This window comes from Nicotiana tabacum, chromosome 7 (assembly GCF_000715075.1).
Source record: "Nicotiana tabacum cultivar K326 chromosome 7, ASM71507v2, whole genome shotgun sequence".
NCBI lineage: Eukaryota > Viridiplantae > Streptophyta > Magnoliopsida > Solanales > Solanaceae > Nicotiana > Nicotiana tabacum.
Window position 1 is genome coordinate 58,959,557 of NC_134086.1, and position 14,207 is coordinate 58,973,763.

Below are 14,207 nucleotides of genomic sequence, written 5' to 3' on the forward strand. Positions count from 1 at the left end.
CACTGAGTACGGGCCGGGTTAATTACAAAAAATAATGTCATTAATTTGATTAGCTACAAAATATCACTTATTATATTTTCCAAATTATACTTTTGGTCAAATTGTTTTCTGGATCGCGTTTATGGAATTTAATATGCATCTCTTAGGACTTGTATGATCCCTCCTGTAGCGTACCAGATTATTTAGATGCTTACGTTGGAATGACTACTCTTCACAGTTTTTGACTTTTACATAGTAATATAATTGTAAGATTTATCGTTTTTTTTTACACAGACGTACTATTCACTTCAAACAATGGAAAGAAACAAAAGATATAATCTAAATTCTTGAGTTGTTGAACATAGTCCAATTACAGTTTGAAAAATGTTACAAAATCGTTCAGCTTCTCATACTTTTGGAGAATATATATATCGAAGAGAAAAGATTATATGTGGAGTAAACAACGAAGAGATTGCCAATTGCGACTAAACAAGATAATTACCTCTTCACTAATGTACTTATGTTATATATTTCATCGTCAGCTGAGAAATTGTAAAATAATACTTAATTTTTTTTCAACCAAGCATAGATATGTGATAAGTAGTCATTCTTATAAGTGACAATAATTTAACTTTCTTCATTGTCTAGTCTAGTGTGACGTACAAAGCCAAATGACTTCAGCTATTTCCATCTTATAGTACACTTGCAACCATAGGAATTTGATGCAAGTTGGGGCTTTGCAGTGTAAGATGAAGTTAACCATAACTAGTGGATGAAAATAGAGGAGCCTTTGAGGGTAGTGGATGATTCAAAATTTAAATTTAATAAGTCTTCGACCTTTAGGTTTTTATCACTAATTTCATTATATTTTTGAAATTATATATTAAATTTTTTATTTCGTATCAAAAATATTGAGGCCCAAAGCGTGGGCTGTTGCTGTTGTGCAGATTTTTCAATCCTCATCTCTTTTTTCCTTTTGTCACTCTCTTTCTCATCTGGATAATATCATAACAATTTAATTTTTTTACTACCATTGTTTCTCTTATGTTGGTTATCTTTACTATTTTTGCTGTCAATAGTTTTCTTTTCTTCAAGTATTTTCATTATAGCTTTTTTACTCTTGTATTTTTCCATACTTATTTTGATAACAATTTTTTTGAGCTAGAGATATATCAGAAATAATCCGCCCACTTATAGTATCACACTGGTATGTATTGTTGTATACTAATAATTTAAAAGAGTTGTTATATTATCAATGTACTTAAACTTATTGTAACATGTGATTTGTCATATATTTTTAAAATCACTAATTTTATTTATTATGAACAATTATCTATAATTCCTTTTTAGATGATCTGTGTTAAAGTTATTCTAGAGAAACAAAGTTAAAATCTACATTACAGTTTGTTGATATCCTTTTGTGGGTCTTGCACAGATTAACTTAGCTGTCATTCTTGACCCTACCATCCCACATGTATACTCCTTTTTTTGATCCCACTCTTTGCTTTATTTCCCCCTATTTATATTACACTATATCCCTCCTACTTATAAAGAAACAAAAGGAGAATTTCTTTTTTTTTTTTTTTTTTTTTTTTGTAGTTCTATTCTTCTGTTGTAAAGTTGTCAATGGAAGTAGATCAAGATGATTTGTTTTTTGCAGATTTGAGCAAGCAAATCTCTCTTTTAATAATGGATGATGATGAAGATGAAAACGCTTCAGCTAATTATCGCCCCTCAGCTGACTCTCTTCAGGTACCATATATATATATATGTTTCCCCACACTTTCAATTCTCAAACTACCAGTCTTTTTTCTTGTTCAAGTAGTCTTTCTTCCCCCCCCCCCCTTATTATTATTTTAGTTATTTTGGACTCCCAACTTGTTTAGGACTGAAGCTGTATTGTTGTTTATCCTTGTCTAATTCATAAATCGGGTCGATCAGAAAGACCTTATTTCACAGCGCTATAACATTCTTAAGAATTTTATGTTATAATACAATGGTAAACGTAGTAACTCATGTTCCCCTTCAATTTTTCTTTCAAATTTATCTACTGACAATATAATTTTTTTACTGTTAAGTCAACTTTACATGTTATAATAAGTAACCTATTTAATTTACAAATCTCATTTTTATTAAGGATTATATGTAAATGTAATTTCTTTATACTAGACTATATAAGTTAAATTCTTTTTATTTTCTTGTCCATTTTTCCATCCCATAGTTCTCTCTTTTCTTTTTAATTTTTTGTGGGGCATTAGTTTAAGTGCAGAGATCCCTAGAATATGAATACTAGTACTCCCTCTCTTTAAAAAATAATGAACCTTTTACTATTTTGGGAGTTAAACAAGATTTCTTGATCGTATATTTGTAAATAATTTTTAAATATTTTAGATTGTTAACTATTATAACTTATAATATTTTTTAATATAGTTTCTAAATATATAAATTTTATCTCAAAAAATATTAAGAATATATATCATAATTCACATAAAATATTAGTTAATGTGACCCGTATTCCAAAAAGATTCAAACAAATTGAGATGGAGGAAGTATTTTTCATTATCTTAAAAAGTTATATTTTAAAAGATTGGAGTAATAAGTTTCGTGGAAGCATGATAATATTCTTTTTCCTTTTTTTCTTTGTAGGGGATGGGGGGTGGGGGTGGGGGGATGGGGGGTGGAACTGACAATAGACCAAAATATTATCAAAGGGAGATATAAAAATATATTCTAAAAAAAGATAAAATTAGGGAAAGTAAACAACTTTTATACTTCTATAACTACTATAATCATCTCTTTTGTTTCATTAATATATTTTGTTAATTGTCTTCTGTTTAAAATATGGGTAGTGATAAATTTTACAGCGTGAATCTTTTTTATTTTTTAAAATGGAATTTATAGCATGACAAAGTGCAGACATGGCTATTGGCAAATCATGATATGTTGACCCATAACTAATAACTTGATCTTCCGACTTAGTAACTTTATTTATTGTTAAAATGAATGAAGTCAATGACCATAGTGAAATTAATCCTTATATCTCAAATTTCAGCTTTATTAAACTTGTTGTTTTGTCTTTGTCTTTGAAAATTTTCAGGTATTTTCACAAGTAATCCATCCAGCTATAAGAACACCATATGTAAATGAGCAGAATAGTAGAAGAGCAAGCAAAGGAACTGGAGTTTTCATCCCTCGTTCTTCACAACCAAGAAGAAAAAACAGACATTTTTCGTCAAACACCAAGATCCAAGGACATACCGAAAGAGAACTTAATCAAGTCACTTATAACAATAGCCTACCTCATTATAATTCACTAAATCCTAGAAAGTTTTCTTAAATCGTGTTTAAGTTTCAAGAATTTACATTATAACTAAATAAGTTAACTACAAGTAACTTAATTTTTTTGGGGTTTATTATGTACAGAGGGATATCCTTCTTTTAATTTGTAGTAGTATGTTTTAGAGAGCTTCGGCCCAAGGCAAAAGTGCCTCTCTTTGTTAGTGGGAGTTGATATTTGTTTCTAAGTTTGATATTGTGCAAGCTTCTCATGGTTGATTAAATACAATTGTTTCTGTTGTTTTACGTACTCATTTACTTTAGAGTATGACTATGGCTCTGTATGTCATGTTAAAGCAGTAATAACATTTCTTAAAAGGTAAACTTTTTTATTCGAAAAATTGAGATCAAAATGAGTAGGGGTGGGCATTCAGGCCGTTCGGATTGAATATGAGAATTTCGGTTTGAATTTTCAATTTTCGGATCGAAGAAATGACAATCCCAATCCAATCCAAATAAGTTCGGATTGGGTCAGATTTTTTAAGTTCGGTTTTGATTAATTGGTTGGGATATTATGGATTTTCGATTTTGAGCCTATAAGTTGAGATGTCGTGGTGCATGTTATTTGCAGACGACATTGTTTTGATTAACGAGACGCGAGACGGTGTTAACGCGAGGTTAGAGGTATGGAGACAGACCCTGGAGTCTAAAAGTTTCAAGTTGAACAGAACCAAAATAAAATACTTGGAGTATAAATTTAGTGGTGCTACTCATGGAGTGGAAGGAGAGGCGAGGTTGGATTCACAAGTCATTCCTAGGAGGAGAAGTTTTAAGCACCTTGGGTCTATTATACAAGGGGTGGGAGATTGATAAAGATGTCACATATCGTATTAGGGCGGGATGAATGAAATGTAGACTTGCTTCCGGTGTTTTGTATGACAAAAAGGTACCACCAAAACTTAAAGGTATGTTTTATAGAGCGGTGGTCAAACCGTTTATGTTGTATGGGGCTGAGTGTTGGCAAGTCAAGAGCTCCCACGTCCAAAAGATGAAGGTAGCAGAGATGAGGATGTTGAGATGGATGTGCAGACACACCAGATTAGATAGGATTAGGAATGAAGTTATTCGGACAAGGTGGGTGTGGCCCCCTATTGAGGACAAGATGTGGGACACACAACTTAGATAGTTTGGACATGTGAGAAGGAGAAGCACATACACCCCGGTAAGGAGGTGTGAGAGGTTGACATTGGATGGCCTTAAGAGAGGTAGAAGTAGGCTGAAGAAGAGTTGGGGTGATGTGATTACGCATGACATGACAGCTACAACTGACCGAGGACATGACCCTAGATAGGAAAGTGTGGATATCGAGAATTAGAATAGTAGGTTAGGTAGTCTAGATTATTTATATCGGTAGTGTTAGTACGTACTCTCGCATTTGGTTAGTATTATGTTTCTTTGAATACCTGCCGTTAGGGGTGTTCATGGTTCGGTTTGGATCGGTTTTTCCTAAAAAGAAACCAAACCAAGTAAGTCAGTTTTTCAAATATTAGAACCAAACCAAACCAATTAAGTCGGTTTTTCTCGATTCGGTTTATGTCGGTTTTTTGGTTTTTTCGGTTATTTATTGGTTTTTTCTTAAATATAAGACATACACTACCAAACATATATTCCGGCGACCACATTTTCAATGTAACACTATCAAATCAATTACCCTTTGAGAAATCTATTATTTACCAAAATATATTGATGATAATTGAATTAAATAGTGATGAATGATTTAAGGACTCAATTAAAATATATTATTTTTAATACGAAATGGATTCTTACACTAAACAAATGAAAACTACCAATCAAACTAGAATGTAAAGGTAAAGAACTATATTAAAAGTGCAAACTATTAGCATTTGCTATAAATTTTTTGAAATTGTGTATAACAATATACATATATATATATATAGGTGTAATAATAAATTTGAAATAACTACTCATATATTCGGTTTGGTTCGGTTTTTTTCTGATTAAAACCAAAACCAAACCAAATTTGATCGGTTTTTAAAATTCAAAACCAAACCAAAAAGTAACAGTTTTTTTGGTCGGTTTGGTTTTCGGTTTGGTTCGGTTTTTCCGATTTTTATGAACACCCCTACTTGCCTTTTTTTTCGTATTTTTTTTTGCATTTCGATCATCTTATTATCTTGTTATGTATGCTGCTTTTATATGATTTCCGGTGTTGTCGTGTCTTGTTTTCTTGTTATTATTGTGGTACCTATGCTTTCCTGAGCCGAGGGTCTATTGGAAATAGCATCTCCACCTCCATAAGGTAGGGGTAAGGTCTACGTACACACTTCCCTCCCCAGACCCTACTATGTGGGATTATACTTGATATATTGTTGTTGTAGCGTATAAGTTGAGATGTTTCTACTTTTTACAAAAATGAACATCCAAATGAAGTACTCATGTTAATTTGCCTGAAAAATTCTACATTCTTGCCGCATTCTTTCAAATATAATATTCAAGTAATGAAATTATTATTAAAAAAATACAACAGAGACATTAATATGGCCGATAAGAAGTACATAGCAATAGTAAAATCATGTCCAGATAGAAAATATTTTGACAGTAGTTTAGTAATTAATATTGAATATGTCACCCCTCCTTTTTCACTACCTCCCGAGAAGGGTATAGATAAGGGAGTTTTTTCCAACTTAAAGTGACAATCGAAACGGGTTTATTTTTATTAAAAATTCAGAGTCGCCACTTGGGATAATTTTATGGTGTCCCAAGTCACTGGTTCAAATCCCAAATCAAGGAAAAGATTGACTCTGTTTTACAGTCCACGAACACAGAAATCCGGGTAAAGAATTCTGTTAACCCGGGAGAAGGTGTTAGGCATTCCCGGATTCCGTGATTTTAGCACGGTCGCTCAACTGTTATAATTGGCCTATTATCTGATTTTAATAGATGTTTTAACCTATGATGCAATTTTAGCTTTATAATCGCTTTTAGACATTTTTAAAGAAAGATTTGCAACGTCATTTAAAATATGTCTTGAACCACATCACATAAATGCACCCGTAGTCCGCAACACCTTTTATATAACATTGTTGAGTTTTGGATTTGGGTCACATAAATGCGCACCCGAGTTTAGGAAAGTAATTTTAAAATAGCGCGCCTAAAAAACCTATGCACTTTCAACTTTGCGAGGGCCATGGAAAATTCAACTAAATAGCACGCCTCGATTTTTAAGGATTCCAGCAAAATTATTTAAACGAGGGCCATGCAATTGTCATTTTTGTTTGGCACGGCGCACCTCAGTATATTCTGATCAAGAGGTTTCTAAATTAAATTATGAGGGTCATGCTATTTGTATTGTCTAATATAGCACACCTCCAATCATTTGTGTTTTTGTTTTATTTCCAATCCCACTCAAAAATTCCATAGACCCAAGCTTATCTTTTGATTCAGAATTTTACACCCATTACTAATTCTTAATCCCAGAACTCTATTTCCATTTTAAAAATCCTTGAGTTCAGTGCCTGTTTTGATTTTTATTTTTCAATTCTTTCTAACAACAAAGCCAATGCCGCTAACAAGAAATCATCGTCCATATAAACAAAAGCAAAACTAGATTTCATATCCACACTATCAACCTTGCCATATCTTTTGAAAAGCCTTTCCTTGGCTTATGCATCCAAATTTGCAGTACATGTCAATAAGCGAGAAAATCAAAAAGGCATTGGATATATTTCCAATTTTAATCACTTGCGCATGGGATACTTCTTTGGTCAAGCACAACGAAAATACCTCTTAGAACAACCAAAATAACGATTTTAGAGTATGAATGGCATGCTAGATAGTACAGCTAATAGTGCTAATTATGCTCTCGAGGAGAAAAACTTATCTAAGAAACCATGGAAACATACAGTGGCATGTAACTCCTTAAACATTCAGATAATTTGTCTTTCACTTGGCAATCTAAGAAAATCGAAAGATCTTCACAATTTGGTTACATATATAAATCAGTTGAAGGAAAGCAAATTAACAATGCTGAAAATCCCATTTCTCCAAAAATTGTGAAGTATCGAACTCTGTCTCATCCTTAAGATCGACTCGGAATCGTATTTACCAAAAATGAAGATTTTAAATATAACTTCCTAATAACGTTTCAATTCATATGAAGCCGAATCTTAACATTAAAGGGCCAGGATATGAAGATAGCTCAAACAGCAAAACCTAGTTAGATAAGGAATCTGCCACGACAAACTTGAATTAACCTTTCGAACACCGTTAGCATTTACAATATTTCGAAAACAGGCAACTCATTCAACGTTGTTCACAAATGAAATCAGAAAAGCGGCAAATCAAGAAACTTCTCATTAAAACAGATCTTACAATAGCTTGAAAGAGAACGTACCTAATTACGCAAGGACGAGATTTAGAAGACAAAGAAGCCAAATAACGATTGAAACAAAAAATTGGAGCTCAGCTAGCAACGTGGGAGCAACATCAACCAAACAACTCCCCTTTTCGAGTTATACCCAAACCCAAAACCCAGCTAAACACTCCAATTTCGAGCTTTTCGAGTGATGAAAAAGTTCTTTGAAGGTTCAGCTCTCCAATTGAATTTTTAAGCTACTGTCAATTCTCAACAACTTTTCGTTACTGTATTTTTTGAGAGAAATGCAGTGTAATATGAAGAGAGATTTGTGTGCTCAAGAGAAAAGCAAAAGAAGCGGTTGAGTTTTTCATTTTGATGAGGAAGAAGATCAAGCTCCAAAGGAGTCCTTCTGCGCCGTTCCTCTATATGCGTCCCTCTCTCATTTTTTTTAGCTCCCCTCCAAATAATGTGTATTTAGGGTATATAGAGGGGAAGGGTTAATGGGTCAATGATCTGGGCTGGGTAGGTATAAGGTAATTGGGCCATTGAGTTTAATTGACTTGGGCTATGAGAATTAAAACGAAGCAATCCAAAATCTGATTTCTCTACTTCTTTTCTTTTTAATTTTACTTTCTTTTTCTAATTTCTTTTAAGTAAAAATTAAAAATGACACCCAAATTAATTCCTATTATTTTATCAAATTAAATTAACTAACTCCAAATAACAATTATCACAAATAATTAAGAACCAAATTAAAGAAAAATTAAAATTAAAAGTGCAAAATAACTATTTTTATGATTTTTCCAATTCTTATAAAATAAATAATTTACTACTTAATTTAAAAATGCAAAGTTAAATCCTAAATGCAAATGCAACATATTTTTGTATTTTTTATTAATTAAATAAAATAAACATGCACAGACAAATGCAAATAATTGATAGAAAATGCCACAAAAATCCACAAAATTGCAAACAATGGAAAACAATTATTTTGTTTTGAATTTGTGGGAGTAATTTATATAGAGCAAAAATCACGTGCTCACATCTGCCCCTCTTTGCTCGGAAACACGAAGACTTTTCGTGCAAAGATAAAGTGAGTGGATACGAGCAATTTTTGCCCGTTTGAATACTCCGTGGGAAGCATTTTTTTAAGATTTGACCGCACCCTGCTTCCGAGGTTGCCTACATATCCCTGACTATAAAGGAATCAGGTCAGTGTAGTTCGGAAAGTTTTGGTAGCTGGGACTACCATGAAGCGGTGATTTCACTGTTGTTGTTGCTGCTGCTACTGCTTAATGACCCCTTATTACACCATGACAAAATAAAAAGAAGCTAGACTAAACTATGATCTATGAATTACAAAATCCCTATCTATATCTTCAAACTTGATCTTGTGATTCTTGTTGCCTTGTTGACTTGCATTCTCCCGGTGAAGTCCCTCTGTTGCCGACTTGAATTGTAATCTGAGATGCTTTTGCTTTTCAGCTGGATGCCTGATTGCCAAAACTTGAACTGTATTCCCGTGCTCTCTAGGTGGACACCTGACTGCTGAACTTGAACTGTATTCCCGTGCTCTCCAGGTGGGCGCCTGATTGCTGAACTTGAATTGCATTCCCGTACTCTCCAGGTGGGCGCCTGACTGATGAACTTGAATTGTATTCCCGTGCTCTCCAGGTGGGTGCCTGATTGCTGAACTTAAATTATATTCCCTTGATCTCTAGGTGGGCGCCTGATTGCTGAACTTGAACTGTATTCCCGTGCTCTCCAGGTGGGTGCGTGATTGCTGAACTTGAACTGTATTCCCATGCTCTCCAGGTGGGCACCTGACTGCTGAACTTGAACTATATTCCCGTGCTCTCCAGGTGGGCGCCTGATTGCTGAACTTGAACTGTATTCCCGTGCTCTCTAGGGGGCGCCTGATTGCCGCACTTGAACTGTATTCCCGTGCTTTCCAGGTGAGCGCTTGATTGATGAATATGAATTGTATTCCCGTTCTCTCCAGGTGGGCGCCTGATTGCTGAACTTGAATTGTATTCCCGTGCTCTCCAGGTGGGCGCTTGATTGCTGAACTCGAACTGCTTCTCCCTGTTCTCCAAGTGGGTGCCTGATTTCAACAAAAATAGACAAAAAAAGAAAATTTTCTGCCCCAGTTTGGTAGCTGGGTACATCTGTGAGTGTTAAACTGAATCATGTTACCAAACATTATCAAGAATTTAAAAGCTAGATCCCGTTATCCAGGAGGGTCTTGACAACTCCTATTTAAATGACAATTTTAAAGCTAAATTATGTCTTCTGAAGGTATGTCTTATGCTAAGTCTTGTTATCCAAGCAAGTTTTAAAACTACATTCCATTATCCAGGAGGGTCCTGAAAACTCCTAATTGAATCCTATCTTAAACATGCAAACTTTGAAGCCAACTTATATTCCTTTGGGGTACATTTATGCTAGATTATGCTACTCATGATTGTTTTGAATTTTAAACTAGGTCCCATTTTCCAAGAGGGTCCTAAAAATTTACGGTCAAACCTATCTGGTGCTTGCTTTTCCTTACAGAGGGTTTCTCCGAAACAAACAAAATTTTCTGCCCCTGTTTCAATCAAAGAAAAATCTTGTCAGTTTAAAATGTGGTAGTTGGTTTGTGGCCTTGACTTTGAGGGCGATTGCTCCTCCATTTTCCATGATAACTTTGACTTCCACTCGAAGACCTTGCTAACCACTTTTTCTGTCATCCTTATCACAGAAAATACCTCTTCTCCGTTCAGACCCAATACCCTCTATCTGTTGCATTGCTCATGAACAGACATTTACCAAACCTTTGTGTCTCACATGAATCCAAAAGCATGTCAATTGCCACCCACTCAGTGCATATGCTGTTCTTTCTTAACTTAAACCACTGGCCTTGGCCTTGAGGTCTATTGCTCCTTCACTTGCCATGATAACTTTGATTTCTGCTTGGAAGACCTTGCTTGTCACTGGTTAACCACTTTCTTTGTCAATCTTATCACAGAAAATACCTTTGATCCGTTCACCCTACACCCTCCATTTGTTGCATTGTTCATGAATTGATATATACCAAACCTTTGTATTTCACATAAATCCCAAAGCATATTGATTGTTACCAACTTAGTGCACGCGTTGTTCTTTCCTAACTTATGCCACTTTGATGTGCTGGCCAGATCCCGTTTTGTGCAATTGGAAAGCTGGTGGCAAATTTTGAAGTCATTTCTCACTTATTTTGACCAAACAGACTCAGGAAGAGGAAGTAACCAAGACAAAAGGAACAGAGTAAAGGACAAAGGAAAGAGATGATTCCTAACAAGAAAACTATAAAATAGAAACCTATCAGATGTGGATACCCACTCTAATGACTATGACATACACCTGTGGCCTATTCTGTTGAGCAAGTCTGATGTTCAACTCCTGTTATATGATAAGTTAGGATTTGAACGTGTTTATGCCCCTTCTTGCCTATGCTTTGAATATAAATTGCTACAAAATAGTCCTAAAATTCTCACAAGTTGTGCTTGATTGCAGGTTTGATCGACAAAGTGACGAAATGTCAAAGATCGGCTCAAAAAGGAGTGAAACCTGCTCAAGTATCAAAGACCAAGAGAATTGAAGAAGAAAGGGCCTAGTGTGGACCGCACAACAGTGACCGCGGCCGCACTAGGAGGTTCAGAGATATGACTGTAGACACCAGATTTTTGACCCTCCCCGAGAATTTTCACATTTTTAGCGTGAATATGTGAAATTGGGTCTAGTATAGCTATTTTAACTATTTTTACTTTATTTCGTTGCAAAAAGAAAAATTACAAAAAATATATATATAAATTTTAGTTTATGTATCTCTCATAAACTTGAAAAAATACAAAAATTGCACTTTATTTTTGTACTTTATATAATTTCGAAAATTACAAAAAAATATAATTCTATTAAGGTTTTGTAGTCATTTTAATTTGGAAAAAATGCAAAAATATTACTTTATATTTTATCTTTATATAAAAAAACGAAAATTACAAAAAATAGTTTTATTAATATTTTGTAGCTATTTTAAATCTTGAAAAATATACTTAAAGAGATATAGTTTTGTTTAAATATTAGTCTTATTTTTGTTAGTTATTTTGCTTACATAGGACTAGTTGAGCAACGTCGTGTTCCTATTTCTCGGGTCCGGGCAAAAGAATAATATTCGGATTCAAACTACCCGGTTTTAGGCCTAATTTTCGGACCTAGCCCATAATAAACCGAGTCCATGAGACATGGGGAACCTCACCACGCGTGGGGGACACAAGTCTCGAACCCCACCACGCGTGGGGCTCATTTTTCTGGGCAAAACCATTACAAATGCACGGGCAGGAGTTTTGAAAAGGGGGGGGGGGACCTTTGAAATTCTTGGAACGAAAGACTTGGAATTTTTTTTGGAAACGAACAGTTTTTGAAAAGAAGAGGCACTGTGCACGTTCCTTCTTCCTCACCAAAAACCAACGAAAAACCCTAGCAAACTACCATCCGCAACCACCACCCCCCCTCGTCGGAGCTCCAGCTCCAGTCCGTCGCCTTCCCCGTCGTCACCACTCCAAGCTTCCCCTACTCTGGACCTCCATAGCTGCTTCTTCCTCACCAAGGAAAACCCTACTGAAGGAGAAAACCCTCACATGCATCACAACCCCCCGCCGCTACCAGCTCCCTCCACCTCCGTCAATTGTTCAAACGACAAACCACCATTCCCTCCGTCACCTTCCCAAACAGACCCTTACGTCGCCAAAAACCAAACCGCCTGAAGAGGAAGACACCATCGTCTTCTTCTTCAACTCACCAAACGACCCACTGCCGCTGCCCAACCAGCAAACACCCGTCACCAGCTTCCCCCCGTCGTAACTAAAACCAGTCGCGACAATAACGACCATCGCCTTCTTCCTCCATTAAATCCGACGAACACTACTGCTTCGTCTTCGTTGTCACTGCCCCCATTTCCCCATCGCCTATAACCACCGGCAGTCCTCCATTACTATTTTATCGACCATCACCAAACGACCCCCTCCTGCTGCAGCTCCACGTACCAGGTGTGGCGCCGGAAAAATACAGCAGCAACCAAACAATCCTTGGTTGTTGACAGTTGTGGGTCCGAGCTTTCTATTTCCATCGAGGTCATCTTTGGTTCATCGAGGTCCGGTACGTCGAGGTGTTTGTCCGAGGTTCCGTCGTTGTTCCTCGTCCAGTGAGGTCTAGCTTGAATTCCGTCGGGGTCGTGTTTGTCGTCCTGAGTTTGCCGAGGTTCAAAGGTTAGTAAACCTCAAGTATTAGATAAGGAAATGCTACGTTAAATGTTCGAAGATGCAATATAAAAATTGGCATGATAATTCTCTGCCCATATTACACTGTATGCGTTTTGCTTCATTTTTATGTTATGTTATTCTTGTTTATTTGATGTCATTTAATTAAGTTGGATTAGTTGTTCTATGACACAAGTTTGATGTTAATCGGTTCGCCCTTCCTTTTGCTTAGGTCCTTCGGACAAAATTAGTATTAGTACATGCTGTTACTACTCCCGAAACCTTCATTCGCTAAACTCCTTTTATTAAACTTCTAACAAGTTATGAGACTCTGGTCGTAAAGAAGCTGTAAGGTTTAGTATGGTTAAAGGCATAAAATAGCATCCTTTTAAAAAAAAAATTAAAATAAAAAATAAATAAATAAATAAATAAAAAGAAAAACGAGACAAGCTTCGCCAAAAAATAAAAATGTACAGATTGCGGAGCCCTCACAAAAATATATGCATTAAATACTTAGATTCCGGGTCGGGCCGTTTAGCGAATTTCACGGTCCTACCCCAAAATAATAATGCGCTAATTGCTTCAGGCGCGCCTTTAATAATTTAATTTTCCTAAACTCGGGTGCACATTTATGTGACCCAAATCTAAATCTCAACGGAATCGAAATGTGTCTCTAATCACGGGTATATTGATTATGGCGTGGCCCGAGATGCATTTCCATGACATTGTAAATTCCTTTTAATAATAAATGAGACGAGCCTCGACAAACAAAAATGTAGAAGCTGCGGGGCCCTCTAAATGTATATATATTAAAAATACTTAGAATCCGGGACACGCCGTTTAGCAAATTTTACGGCCTTTCCCAAAATAACAATACGTTAGTTGCTTTAGGCGCGTCTTAATAATTTATTTTTCTTAATTCGGGTGCACATTTATGTGACCCAAATCTAAATCTCAACGGAGTCGAGATATGTCAATAACCACGGGTGCATTGATGTAACGTGGTTCGAGATATATTTTCACGACGTTGCAATTCTCGTAAAAAATAATAATAAAAGCGGTCAAGAGTTTAAAACTTGCACATAGGTTTAACATGTACAAAATCAGATAATCAAGCCAAATATAACAGTTGAGCGACCGTGCTAGAACCACGGAACTCGGGAATGCCTAACACCTTCTCCCGGGTTAACAGAATTCCTTATCCGGATTTCTGGTATGCAGACTATAATATAGAGTCATTCTTTTCCTCGATTCGGGATTAAAATTGGTGACTTGGGACACCCTAAATCTCCCAAGTGGCG

At 35.7% G+C, this 14,207-nt stretch overlaps 2 long non-coding RNA genes across 2 annotated transcripts; one reads left to right on the top strand and one right to left on the bottom strand.

Moving 5' to 3' along the window:
• The first annotated feature begins 453 nt into the window (after positions 1-453).
• Positions 454-3,463, top strand: LOC142182695 (uncharacterized). Its single transcript, XR_012711653.1, has 2 exons — positions 454-1,731; positions 3,077-3,463. It is a non-coding gene; the product is annotated as an uncharacterized LOC142182695 (long non-coding RNA).
• A 2,774-nt stretch (positions 3,464-6,237) lies between these two features.
• Positions 6,238-8,086, bottom strand: LOC107771765 (uncharacterized). Its single transcript, XR_001644878.2, has 2 exons — positions 7,670-8,086; positions 6,238-7,505 (listed from the first exon to the last, which is right to left on the bottom strand). It is a non-coding gene; the product is annotated as an uncharacterized LOC107771765 (long non-coding RNA).
• Positions 8,087-14,207: the final 6,121 nt, after the last annotated feature.